The following is a 15,081-nucleotide window of genomic DNA, read 5'->3' as shown; positions in this document are numbered from 1 at the left end:
TGAGTACACACCGTCCCTGACAAATGCACCAATACAGAGCATAAGACCAACCAAGTCTCATCCCTGCTAGAAGAATACCTGCCTCTAGGTTTCACTATTTGGATACTTTTTTTAGCCATATGCTGTCAGTCTATCACCAAAACTGTGTTTGTATATCTCCTTCAAGTCTAAGTTACTTTGTCACCTCTGCTCATATACTTTGCTGGAAAACGAACAGCTCCATTCACCTGGCCATCTGAGTGTTATGAGCCACAGTTTCTTAAATCTATTCACAACTCATTATCTTTTTGGATTTTCTGTGCTTTTAATACTAAGTTATCATATGCTTGGGGCAGGTGCTTGAATATAGTTTACTTCCATATCAGAGTGGTTGACTTTGAGTCAGATCTCTGTTTCCAATTGCAGTTTCCTGATAATACACACACCAATGATTCAAGAACTTGTGATCAAGCAACCCATATCTGCCTGACCCAGCCCCTCCTGGGAGTGAACCAGTGGATGGGAGATTGTATGAATGCTCAATGTGCGTGTGTGTGTGTGTGAGCGCACGCACCCGCGCACGTACATGCCTTTCTAAATAGATAGATTAGTAGATACATACATACATGCATAGGACTTCTAAAAGACATCTTATATGTCTCCCCAACCTTAAAGTACTTCCTGATGATTTACTTTTGGATGCTGTGTTTCCCTCTCTCACTTCTTCAAGGAATCTAAGATGAGTGGTCAGATTACATCATTCTACATATTCTTGTTAGATACTATTTGTGGTAGGTATTATTATTTTCTAAAGAAACACTTTTAGAATAACTTGTCATAGTCTAGTAAACTAAACATACTGCAATACAATTTTATTTATTGCTTATATTTGAGCAGAAATATTTAGCAGTCACTAAGTTTTCTTTTCCAACATTTAATCAATTAAGTTAGCATTTATTTTCACTTAATTATAGGACTAATTGTCAATTAAGCTAGGATTTACAAAACATTTATGATTGGGGAACTCAAAATAGAATTTTTTAAATGAAAACTTTATTCAACCCACCAATATCCATAGGCACCCATGAGATCCATAAAATTTTGTAAAAGAAAATTTTAGCATCAACCTGTCTTTTACCTTTCAGGATATGTCCATTTTTTATGTGTTCAAGTCCAGAATATAAAAATTAACTCTGCAGGAACTGCAAATGTTTTTAGAAAATTGGAAATAAAAGACATAAACTTTATTCCTCAACATAACCTCCACAAAAGTTGATACACTTCTATAAGTAATCATACCAGCTATTAGTTCATCCTTGAAGAATTGATGATACTGGGAATTTAACCATGTTAATGTGGTTATTTTTACATTCTTAATTGAAAAAAATTGTACCTCTAATGATTTTTTTGTTAGAAAGTCAGAAGAAGCCAAATCAAGACTTTAATGTGTTTGTCTACTAATGGTTCATTGTAAGTTTTGCAGTATTCCTCTTCTTCTGTGAGAAGAATTAACAAGCACCTTACCCTAATGGAGAAGGGCTCAAAGACTTCTGTGTAATTTTCTGCTAATGTTTTAGCTAATTTTATTAACACATTCTCATAACAAGCAGATATTATTGTTGCTTGCTTCTCCAGAAACCCATCAATCAAAATGTGTCGAGCATCTAAAAAAGAAAAGCAACAAAAGAAAAAAATTAAAACCCACTGATATGACATTTGCTCTTGACCTAGTCTGCTTCTGTTGTCACTGGACCCTTCCACTACTTAGAAGTCTTTGCTTTGAGTAGGTTTTATTTTCAGGATCGTATTTGTAAGGGACATTTCCTGTCCCTTCACAGACCTGGAAAGAAATGCTTTGGGATTTTGGTTCCATGTGTGTAAAATTTCAGTTGTAAACTACTGCTCCCTGTAGATGATCTGGGTGAAATAGTTCATCCCCCATAGAGTAGAAAGTTTGCCGCTCTAATTTTTCCATCATAATCGTGTAAGCTGAAGTAAGTGAGGTGTCTATGAAGTTGGTGTTGTTTCTGCTGTTATTCATAGTTTTCTTTTATTGAACATGGACAACATTCATTTTTTTCTCACAAACTGAAGTTTACTACTTGACACAGCAGGCTTTACTTCAACATCATCTCAAGTCTTCTTAAAATGTGTTAGGCATTTGTACTCAGTGGAATTCTTTGGGGCATCGTCCCCATAAACTTTTCATAAAGTATCAGTTATTTCACTAACCTGACACCCAAACTTCACTACAAATTTGATGTCTGTTCCTGTTTCAATTTCCACAGAATTCCCGTTGCTCTTCTAGAGACTTCTTTCAGACTAATGTCATATACTCAAAATCTTAACTGTTTTATGCAAATGATGAGCATGTTTAGTGGCCATTTTCATATCCACTTCACTCTTCTGCTACCAAATATTGGTCATTCAGTTTAAATAGAACCATTACATCAGCTCCAGCACACAGCTCTGTTTGAGCTAAAGTCATCCTACTCTGATCAGATGGTAAGACACGTAACTATTAGTGAATGCAAGTCCTCTTGGTAATATCAACTAATGGGAACTGACTTTTTTAAAGATTTATTTATTCTTCTTTTAAAGTCAGATATACAGAGAGTAGGAGAGACAGAAAGATCCTCAAGTGACCACAATAACTGGAGCTGAGTAACCGGAGCTGAGCTTATGCAAAGTCAGGAGTCAGGAGCCTCTTCCTGGTCTCCCATGTAGATGCAAAGTCCCAGGGCTTTGACCTTCCTTGACTGCTTTTCCAGGTCACAAAAAGGGAGTTGGATGAAAAACAGGGCTGCCGGGATACCAACCGGAGCACAAATGGGATCCTGGCACGTGCATGGTGAAGACTTCAGCCTCTAGGCTACCGCACTGGGCCCTATTTTGCATTTTTTGATGCAATCACCCTCCTTCAATTATCAAATTTCCCAAAATAAAATCCATTACTTTTTACACATTGGTGTCAGGGACTCAGGTATTTGACTCATCACTTCTGCTTGCCATAGCGTGTATTAACAGGAAGCTGGAATGGGATATCAACTTAATTCTTATTAAGATACCATTTCCACTCTGCGCTAACTCATCTTCTACTATTGCAAATAAAAAGTCTAGCTGATACAGGGAGTAAGAACTAGACATTAATCAAAACACTAAATAATGAAGAATGGAAAAGAAAAAGGAAAAAAAATAAATAAAGCAAGCAAGCAAGCTAGCCTATGTAATCTCAAAGTCCAGGCACTACTAGGCAAGTAATATGCTCACATGATTTAATCTAATGGGTCCTGAGTTCTGTCAGGATTTCTTTCTAATATGCAGTTGTGTTTCGGGCATCGCATTGATCCTCAAAAGTTTGTTAGTAAATATTTTCAATTACATAAAGAACAAATGGCCAGCACAAGGTAGAAGAAACACTGTAGTGGCATCTGACATTTATCTCAAATATAAATCAGGGAAAGAATGAGATGAACGTTTTTAGGTAAGAAGCTGGTCACTCATTTAATATGTTGCAGAAAACAGACAAATGGAGCTAACTAATGAATACAGAGCTGCGGTATATAATGGTTGCATTGCAATACTCATTAAAATGACAAAACACCTCTGAAATAAAGTGTTAGTTGTAGAAAATGTGCAAAAATTAAGAAAGATAGATACATGTCTTTTGTCTCAGCTTCAAAACTGCTAGTAAAGAAAAAATCTGAGTACCCTGAGGCCATATGATTTCTGCCTTAAATAATTCAAGTGGGTAGAATAGAATGCATATTATCATTTAATTTTAAAAATAGCATTTAGCCTTATTTTGCTATATGCACATGCTTATAAGATATAAAAATAGCAAGTAGCACTTTTACCTATGTTCATACTAGGTACGTATACCAGGTTTTGAGTTAATATCAATCATTTACATAAGGCTTTCATTAGTGTCGGCTAATAATTAGGTATGACAAGCAAGAATATGTTGTTGTAAAGTGTTATCCTTCAGGAAGACTATAGGACTAACATCACACTGTAAATATCAGTGCTAAAAACATAGCTCGATTTTCAGTAGTGTCCTCAAATCTCTAACTGAAGATTAGTGGGAAGAAAGCCAAAAACAACAGCAGAAAAACATGTCAGGAATTCCACTTGTTACATAAAGATATTAACTTTTTCAGAATTTTTTTAAGAGAAGGGACATATTCTCAATAAACTATATGAAGACTCTATTAAGATTTCCTATGAACATGGGGAAAACAGATATTTAAAATGCAAAAATCAAAAATGACAAAAGTTTTTACGAAAGCTTCCTGGGTATAACTTTCATTAAATTTTCTGTGTTGACCACCACCGTGTTCTCTGGGAGCAGTGGCCACCTAGTAGGCATCCAATAACAATCTACTTAATAAACCTCATGATTAATCTGAAGTTTCTTCCAGAATCTCACATAAATACATTATGCGAAGAATGACATTTGGGAAAATATTTCTAATAATTTCTGCACTCTTCTCCTTCTACTGTACCTGATTTATTTCTTTGAACATTATACCTGTGGGACTAGAAATGATAAACCCAAAACCCATCAGTAATCAAACTTGAGTTTCCATGGAAACAAAACCCAAAATGTTTTCACTTTTCCCCAAGTGGAGATATAACCGTAGATCCAAATTTACTTAAGAAGATAAATACTGTTCAAATGATTCAGTGTCCATTTTCTGTATTAAATCCATGAGGGGGAGTCTAAATTTTACTGGGTTTTAGCTGCTTACTTATATTAGAGTTGGAATTTCTGTCTTGTTTCTGAGCATCATAAAAATTATATTGAGAAGAAAAAGGTTTTATTACATTGAATGATTGATAATTATATTCCATTATCCCATATTCCTAGCATATATTTATTAAATTAATACTATGAACAGGAACCAAAAATAAATGATAACTTCGATCTTGTATTGTATTTTGTCAGGTAATTAATTAATATATGTGGATACAAGCTTTCAAACCCTAATATAAAACATGACAGCTCATCATTCAGTAGCTTTATAATTACAGGAGTTGTCGTTGCAATTTTGTTACCCCTTGGTCATTTTGTTGTGCTTAAAGTAGGGCTTTCTCTTTGCACCATCAGAAAATTGCTACACATACAAAACTAGACTTCAAACTCTAATAGCAGCCATGAAAACAAAGGCTTCCTTCCCTAAAAGAGAGGTAACAATCACTTTTAGCAAAACCAGCCTTTGATCCTGGGAGCTGAAAAGGACCCCAAACAACCTGGGAAATAGAACAATTCTCCAAATCCTTCAGAACTATTGGCTATGATGAGAAATGGTATCGGAGCCACAAATAACAAGCCACACGGCAGTGCTGCCTGTGAATAAAACGTCACCTGAATATTTTATGTGTTATCATCATTACATTTCTGTGGCAGAAGTTACTGCTGAGCTACAGCATGCAAGGCTGAACTGAGAGATTTACAAGGATGGCAGAGGGAACCAAACACTAGATGAAAGATCACCAAATGTTAACATTCATAAGGTATGTGTACTTACTGAAGCAGATACACTACTTCTAGCCCTAAAAGAAATTAAAAGCAGGGGGAAATAAGACCTTTTCCTCACCTGCCAGGTAGCAATAATGCAGATCTAGTCACTAACTGTAGCTGTACCTTGTTTTCTCACTCCTCTCTGAATCTGCTCATCCTGGCTTTATCTAAGATGATGTGTCTGTCTAGAATGTTCTTTCATGGAATTGTTTAGGGTGCGCAGCACTCAGACCTCATCTGAAACACCATCGCCCACCATTTACCATAATCTCTTATCTTTTTAGTGGTACATAGCCTTGTCTTCTCCTTTTTTCCCCTCTTCTATTTTTTAAAATCCCTATACACCGCAAAAATTATATTGGTCCTAAATACTGAGATTGACTCCATGAAATTCATTGAAATTATTCCCAGAATACCAAGGTGGAGAAGATGTAAACATTGTAAAGAAGACAATAAGCCATGCAGACTTGAATTATCTCAAAGAGGGAGATTCGTGGAAGAAGCGGGAGTTTTCTAAGATGTTAAAGAACAGTGATTTGAACTGAAGGAGATTTTAAACTAAGGACAAGCATCTACATGATGTTTTAAAATTTTTTACTTGAGGTTTGGGCTGAGCTCCCATACTTGCCAGCAATGACAAAGGCCAAACTGAGTCATTTGTTTAAAATTCTAAGGCCCCATGCCAAAAGGGGCTTCTAAGAGAGAGGGAGGGGGGGGGAGAGTAACTACCTCCCCTAGCAGGCCAGTTTCAGTTGGGACACATAGAAATCACTTCCTGCTTTAACATTTACAAGGAAAATAATTTCAAAACAAAAACGTATTTTCTTTTTGCTCCCTGTTTTGACTTTTTTTCAGGATTTCTCTGTCAACCTGATTGACTCCTTATCTCTAATTTCTTAAATCAGTACAAACCCTTCATTTCCTTCTCTCTCTCTGTATGTATGTATATTCTTGACTTAGACAGGAGGGAAAGAGAGAGAGAGAGAGAGAGAGAGAGAGAGAGAGAGAGCGCTTCCGTGTACTGATTCACCAATAGCCAGGATTGTGGCATGATGAAGTCAGGATTCAGGAACTCCATTCAAGCTTCCCATGTGAGTGACAGGGACACAATTATCTGAGCCAGCACCTGCTACCTCCTGGAGTATGCCTTAGCAGGAAGCTGGATTCAGGGGCAGAGCCACCTGTCGGAATCAGGCATTTTGATATGGAATACAGGTGTCCATAGCGATGCCCTAAGTGCTAAACTGAATGCCAAATACTCGTCTTCTCATTCCAGTCTCACCTGCCAGGACAGAAGAAACATACTTTCTGAAGGTTTTTAAAGGTCATGATTCTAGTTTTTGAGTGTTTCACCCTGATAATCTCTAATCTTAATTACTAAGAAAAGCCTCCATCTTCCAATATCGTTACAGTTAAGACTATAATTTCAACATAAATTTTGGAGAGGTACAGGTATTGAGTCCATAATACTCTGGATTAAAGTTTGCATTATCACATGCATAACTTCTGCCAAAACTAACACCAAAGCTTTCATCTTAACCTAGTGCTTCAGCTATCTCTTGGAACAGTCACATCCCATATTGGAGTGTCTGGATTTGAGCCTAGATCCACTTCTATTTAAACTTTCCTGCTAATGTTTAGTCTGGGAGGCAGCAGGTGATGACACAAGTGCTTGAATTTTTGTCACTCAAAATGGAGACCTGCATCAGGCTCCAGCTCCAGGACTCAGCCCTGGCTGCTATGGTCATTTGAAGACTGAACCAGTGGATAAAAGATTCTCTCTCTCTCTCTCTCTCTCTCTCTCTCTCTCTCTCACACACACACACACACAAATCATGCTTTTTTTTTTGAAGATTTATTTTTATTACAAAGTCAGATATTCAGAGAGGAGGAGAGACAGAGAGGAAGATCTTCCGTCCGATGATTCACTCCCGCAACGGGAGTGCGCAACGGGAGTGCGCAACGGGAGTGCGCAACGGGCCGGTGCGCGCCAATCCAATGCCGGGAACCAGGAACCACCTCCAGGTCTCCCACGCGGGTGCAGTGCCCCAATGCATTGGGCAGTCCTCAACTGCTTTCCCAGGCCACGAGCAGGGAGCTGGATGGGAAGTAGAGCTGCCGGGACTAGAACCGGCTCCCATATGGGATCCCGGGGCTTTCAAGGCGAGGACTTTAGCCACTAGGCCACGCCGCCGGGCCCACACAAATCATTCTTAAAAGAATTGTAGTAAAATGAACATTCATAGACTTACAAAATGCCTCATCCACTATCATTGTATTCCACATAGCATTGCATTCGACCAAGAAATCTGGAAGTGTTTGTTTCAAAAGAGGAATACTTCTTGGAACTTTGGCTTCATATCTCTGAATTAACAGGCAAAAAAAGTGGTAACTCCTGACCACCAAGGGGAAATCATACTAGTGTTCCACAGTACAGAAATGAAAGGACTGAGCCTAGAACCAGGGGTTGAGGGGAATGTTTTCGTTAGATTACTTGTTTAAATTAGCATGGAAAACTGCAGCAATGTAATCCAGAAAAAAACTACAAATGAGCTAGAGGGGGTCTTGCTGTGATGTAACATGCTAATCTTCAGCCTGCAGTACCAAAAACCCATAAGGGTGTAGGTTCAATACCCCAATTCCACCATGTCCTATCCAGCTCTCCACTTCTGGCCTAGGTAGGTAACAGAAGACAGCTGGGATACACAGAAGCTCCTGGCTCCTGGCTTCAGAGTGCCTCAACTCCAGCCATTGTGGCCATTTATATAGTGAACTAGCATATGGGAGATCTGTCTCTCTCTTGCCCTCTCTCCTTCTCTCTCTCTCTCTCTCTCTCTCTCTCTCTCTCTCTCTCTCTCTGTCTCTGTTTCTCCTCTGTGCAAATAGACCTTTCAAATAAAAAGAAATAAGTCTTTGAATGACATAGAAGCTTCAGGAATGATGGTTTGGGTCATTGTAATAGTTAATTAACCACAGTCACATGGGGAGCTTACAGCCAGTGAAAGAGCTGCATGGCATATCATGGAAGGATCTAGGAATAAACACCAGTCATAGTGATTTGACTGATCACAAAAACAAAGACAATAATCATCGTATTTCCTTCTTTGACTTTGTAATTGTTCCTTTCCTATTCTGACATCACTCAGGTAACACAGGAGACATTGACTTTCTATCATCACATCTGTGCATTGTTGACTTTACATTCAGAAATAAGTCATGAGAGTGAGCATCACTGAAGGACTTACTTCCTCTGCTGAGGAGGGAACTAGTATTTTTCTTCTTCTTTTGATTGTACCTGGAGAAGCTACATCACGTTTGGCAGAATTATGATCTTATTCTCATGATCATGAGTTCTCAGCTGACAAAAGGCAGCCATGTGATAGAGTTGATTTTATGAATCAAATGGACTGTACTATAAAATACTCAGACATTTGCTTGCTTACTATTCTGTTTTTTCAGAGGCTTTTTCAGGATTGGAGCAACATTTGGATCAGTGGACTAAGCAAAGCACAGTGTCTTCCCTAGGGCAGAACTCACCTCATCTGACGAATATCTGAGTAAATGCAGTGGTCTGAATGTGCAACCCAAGTTGCAAGTGATTAAACCAAACTGCCATGAGACATAATTAAAAATATGGCCCTGCGAGCAGCATTGCAGTGCAGTAAATAAAGCCACCACCTGAGCAGCTAGCATCCCACATGGACACTTATTTGTGTCCTGGCTGATCCACCTCTGAAACAGCTCCCTGGTAATGTACCTGAAAGCATGGAGAATGACTCAAGTACTTGGTCTTCTGTCAACCATGTTGGAGACCAGGAAGAAGATCATGGATCCTGGATTCTAACAGGCCTATTAGTGGCTGTTCCAGCTACTTGGAGCATGAATTAGCATGGGAAATTCTCTCTCTCTTTCTCTCTCTGTCTCTCTCTCTCTCTCTCTCTCATCTCTGCTTTTCAACTAAATCTATTGAGAGAAAGAGAGAGAGAGAGATGACCTTTAGTGGGTGATTGAATCACCAGGGTGCATCCCCCATGAGTGGCCTGGCAAACCTTACAAAAGGCTGAAAGAAGCCAGCATTTGTCCCATTGAGCCTTGCATCTCTTCCACTATGTGAGGAGACAGTATCCATCACCTCCAGAGAATGTGCCAGAAAGACAGAGACACTGGCCCCTCAGCAAATATTGGATCTGTTGTCATTTTGATGTATGACTCCCCAGACCCAGAACTCTAAAGAGATACATTTCTATATGAGTTGCTTCCTGTGGCGTATTTATTCTAGAAGAGCAGATGTAATCAAGTGGTGATGGAGAAGGTGCTCGCTCTGCCCTTTCCTGCCTTCACACATGGACTGACACCGGAAACCAGACTCCCTGAGCTCCAGCTTGCTGAACGTCTTCTCAGCGTTTGTTTTTCAAATCCTTATAAAAAAAACTTGTGTGTTTGCATTTGTATAACATATACATAGGTTGCAAAAACATGTATCTCTGCGCGTACAAGCATTTGTGTGTGTGTGTGTGTGTGTGTGTGTGTGAAAAAGAGAGAGAGAGCACAATGAGTGGGGGGGAACTCAGATATATCCTGTTGATTCTGTTTCTCTGGAGTCTAACATCCATGGAAATGGCAACCTGTCTTGGATTGAGGAGCAAAAAGAAAATGAAAAATTATCCCCACAACATCATGCAGGGAATTCTTTACCAGTAATGTCCTCGTTTGGTTTCTCCCTATCCGAAAGAGTGGTTCAGATTGAGTCTTACGATTTCCATGTATTGATGGTGAGAAGCGAAACAAGACTGTCCTTCAAAGAGAATCAGGGAGCAATCAGTAGACAACAGGGAAGTTCCTACCGGATGTGGAGAAGCAGCGTTCTTCCGGCAATCATTTGCAAGGCTCTGGCAGTGGAAACTGCTGTTCTCTGAGCCGTTGCTCATTCTGGAAGCATCAAACAAAGCAGTAAGGTTTGGAAATTTTCTGCAGTTCAACTTCATGTGAAATAGCTATGTGTTTCTTGGGATTTATGTGAAATCCTGTTTGTTTATTTGATTTGGTTGGGTTGAGTATTTTGTTTGTTTTACTTCTTTGTGCCATTTAATTCTTATCTATTGAAACACTGCAGCCATAAATACAAACACATTTTTCTCAAGGTTTCAAGAGATTGTAATATATTTAAAAGAATGTATTCTTCCAAGGCACAGTCAGTTTGGGTAATTTACTACCCACACTTTCAAGCAAACAGAAAAAAAATATATGCAAAACACAATATGGTATTGGTTTATTTAAAATTAAAGAAAAAAAAGGACTATTAGAGCCAGCAAAACAGAACATCCTTGTAGGGACTTGTTCTACTTTCTTGTAACAGAATCCTTCTTCGTGATGAAGATTCTGTCACTTCGGCAGGAAGCATGCTTGGACGGCCACATTGCTATTCTGGCATCAATGAGGAAAGAGAACTGTGCAAATCGTACAGGTGCTTTCTACATTTGATTATAAGAATGGCTGAATAGCATCAACTTTGTTTTATTTTCATGGTTAAATTTTGCTTATTTGGGGGGGGAAGTTGAAAGCAGGAAATATCTGTGGGACTTTTGTTTTTCCAGCATATGCTCTGTAGTTGTATTCACTAGTGAACTACAAAACCCACCTGATCCCCTGAAGATACACCTCAACACCACCCTGAATCTGTGTCTGCTCTGTGTAGCTCTCTGGTTCTCTTTCAGAAGTGCATTCCATTGATACTCCAGAACCAGGTAGGGGGTCCCCCATGAGTTCCTGTTCAATAACTGACTTCTCCACTACCAAATAATTTGTACTTAATGTGCCTGGGAAGGAATACAGCAGAAAATGGCCCAAGTTCATGAGTTCCTGCCATCCATGTTTAGTTAGGTCCAGTTCCAGTCTTATAAGCATGTAAATTTCTCTCTTTCTCTCTCATCCATTTATCCCTCTCTCAATCTTTTTTTCTTGGTAGCTCATAAATCCTTTATGAAAAAAGAAATAGGGAATTTCTAACACTTAGCTAGAACTTCAACGAAGATGACAGCCAAGAAGCTCCCGTGCCTGTAGAGGTACAGCCGTTGAGAGAATCCTCTCTGTAACTCGGCTCCAGTCTTTGGCATTGGTCATCAGAGAGCAAGAAAAGGAGATTTGGGAAAGTTATGACGTAAACAGAGCTTATGACAAATACTCTGCCATGTGTGCATAAACAAGGATCAACCTGGTGTTTAAAGCTGGTCTAATTTTTAGAATATGTGATAACACAAGAATTAAACACAGAAAAAGCTATCGAGTCACATCAATAGAAAGCTTGTACTTGTTCAATGACCATGGTTTACCATTTAGCTTCCTGTAACATGAGTTCTTTATCTATATGACAGTGTCAGTCTTATACACCTCAGAGGAAAAGTTCAAATGATTGATGGGAAATCACTGTCTAAAACTAAAGCCAAGTGAAAGACTACTATTTCTGAAAACTGGCGTGAGAAAATGCAGATAAATAAGAGCTTTCAGGGAGAGATCTTGATGTCCTTTAAGATTCCTAAGAGCAGGCCCAGTACGGTGGCCTAGTGGCTAAAGTCCTAGTATTGCACACTCTGGAAATGCCATGTGGGCACTGCTGTAAACCCGGTGGCCCCACTTGCCATCCAGTTCCCTGCTTGTGGCCTGGGAAAACAGTCAAGGATGGCCCAAAGCCTTGAGACCCTGCACCCTCGTGGGAGACCCAGAATAAGCTCCTGGCTCCTGGCTTCTGATCTGCGTAGCATCGGCTGTTGCAGTCACTTGGGGAGTGAACCTTTGGATGAAAAATCTTCCTTTCTGTCTCTCCTGATCTCTGTATATCTGACTTTCCAATCAATAATAAAATAAATTTTGAAAAATAAAATAAGAGCTAGCTGTGTGGGTTGAAATGGTTGGCAGCAAAATAAGAAGTTTCCACAAATTGTAGGAGAAATAGTCCAGGTTTATGATGGGACAGACATATATTCAAGCACAGGACCTGTCATTTAGAAATATTTATTCCAACAGTTATTATCTTCTTTCATAATATGAGAATAATGTCATCCAGCAAGACTAAAAATTAAACTGTCACTGTTCTTAACATGAGGAAAAATCAAAAGAAGATACATCATATGGCCTGAGATGCTGGAAAATCCAAATAAATATAAAATATGGAAAGAAACTACTTAAAAAGAAACAGAAAAGGAATTCAGATTCCAAAAATCAACCAGAAATAATAAAAAAATGTTTTGAATGAACATAAGGATTCTGCTTTGCCAATAAAAGGGGGAGGTGTGGAGAGGGACACTGGAGAGTCAATTTTGGAAATCTCAATCAGTGATAACAAATGACATCTTGCAGAGGCATCAAGGTAGGTGAGAACATTTCGCTACCATATAGTCAGAAATAGGCAGTAAGAATGTGCCTGGGACATCTGTCTTCGCTAGCAACTACAAGATGAGTGTATCAGTATATCAAAGCCTTCATTGCAGTGAGTTTTTGGCGGGCCTGTCTCAAGGCTTAAGCAGCCAGCAGTCATCAACGTTGAAGAATGAGGTAAGTAAAGAAACAGTGCATGTAAAGCAAACTCTCAAGATTAAAGCATCTTTTAGCAAAATGACTAAAGTGTTCCAGCTGACCGTTACAATAAATACAGGGAAGAGTTATTTGTTCGGTTGGTTGTTTGGTTGTTTGCTTTTAAAGTTGAGTAATATGTAATAGATAAAAGATCAGTAACGCTTACTTGGTATATTTTTCTAAGATTGATCAAATCAATAAGCCACATTTTAAGAAAATTTTACATAGCTCAGCTTTTTACATATGAGTGTGAAATGTATAATTTTGGGTTTTATTTACATTTTTATTATAATTATCATTTTATAATGCAGTTCCATAGGCTCCTGGCATTTCCCTTATCCCAGCCCCAATCCCCCCCCCACCTAGTTTCTCTATATCTTTACTAAAATATAGTTCTTCATACACAGTCATATGCCCATCATTGCGGGCATGGACAATGGCAGAGAGTCCAGCATTCTAATGTCAAGATATAGTGAACAGTTTCATTGTAAGTCCATCTTTGTTTTGAAGTAGAGATGCATACTACATTGTATCTTCAAATCTGGATGTTAGTCTCCATTTCACAGCTACTGTACATCCCCTCAAATAAAAAGTCATAATACAAAATCAACAACAGAAAGAAAAATAGAAATTTACAATGCCATGAAGTTAAATGACATGTTACTAGATATGACACTATCCATTACACAGCTACTATACATCCCCTTAAATGAAGAGCCACAAAACAAAATCAACATCAGGGAGAAAAAAAATTAACAACACCAAGAAGTTAAATAAGATGCCATTAAATGACTAACGTGTAGCTGAAGAAATGAAAATCAAGAACCTTCTTGAAGAAAATGATGCTACTGTATGATCTATGAGTGATGGAATGATTTAATCAGAAGGAAGTGTTTTGAAGAGATGAAGCTAACGGAAAACATCTTAAGAAAATTCTACATAGTTCAGCTCTTTACATATGAGTGTGAAATGCATAATTTTAAAAATAAAACCCAATTGTTTTTGGAAGATGCAGTGAAGGCACAGTGAAGTTACTTTAGGGATACACATAAACAGGCAATGGTGTAACCCTACATCCAGGAATCATTGAATCACAGCACATTTCAATAAGATGAGTACTATGCTGTTCACCACTAGATGGGTTCAACTACTTATGCATGTACGCTGCTTTATCCTCTGCCATTAAATATCCTCTACTGGTGTTCTCTTTCTCCTCTTGATATCTATTTGACCTGTCATTTTGACTTCCTAAAAGACCATATGTCCCCAACTTTTTTCACAACATCCTTTCAGCTTCCACACCAGCAATTGTGATCCCCAAGTCACGATCCCAGGAGAGATGATCAATTGATCCTGCTCATCTTTTTGTATCTGTGCCTGGTTTCTGGGTGACCTTTAGATCCAGTCATCTGCCCATGTGGTAACACAGTCTTCAGAACAGGTCGCTCAAAAAAACTGACCCACTTCACCTGGGAATGCACTCAATAACTGGAAATCGGAAGATATTTGAAATCCCAGGTCTACATGTCAAGACTTTGTGGTAATCATATGAAGTAATTCACATAAAAACTCTTTATAACTTCAAAAGTGAAGACTATGTGGTATAAGCATGCATACTTAGCACTTAAACAATTCAATCTCTGCTTAGAACTGTGTTTACAATGCTGGAGTGAATATTTCAGTCAATCAAGAAAAACTTTACCTATTAAGGATTCCTTAAAATATCTCAGAATATCTCAGTTCAATGAAAGTGGATCCAGTCAAGATGACTACTTCTGTGGCCTTCTTCAGTCCCTATTAAATGAGATTTAAGTGTTCAGTGCAGTGGAAGACACTACATGGTATTCAGGATGAAAATGCTATGTAATATTTGCCACAAAGGGATGTAAATACTGTGTTGATAATGTTTTTTATGACTACAATTAACAATCGCAGCTTTCAGCTTTCAAATAAACATTCAATATAGCCCTCTCCTCAAGGTTTGACTGTCAGGAGCAAATGGATCTTGA

Source organism: Ochotona princeps, chromosome 1 (genome assembly GCF_030435755.1).
Source record: "Ochotona princeps isolate mOchPri1 chromosome 1, mOchPri1.hap1, whole genome shotgun sequence".
Taxonomy (NCBI): domain Eukaryota; kingdom Metazoa; phylum Chordata; class Mammalia; order Lagomorpha; family Ochotonidae; genus Ochotona; species Ochotona princeps.
Note: the sequence above shows the minus strand (reverse complement) of the source record.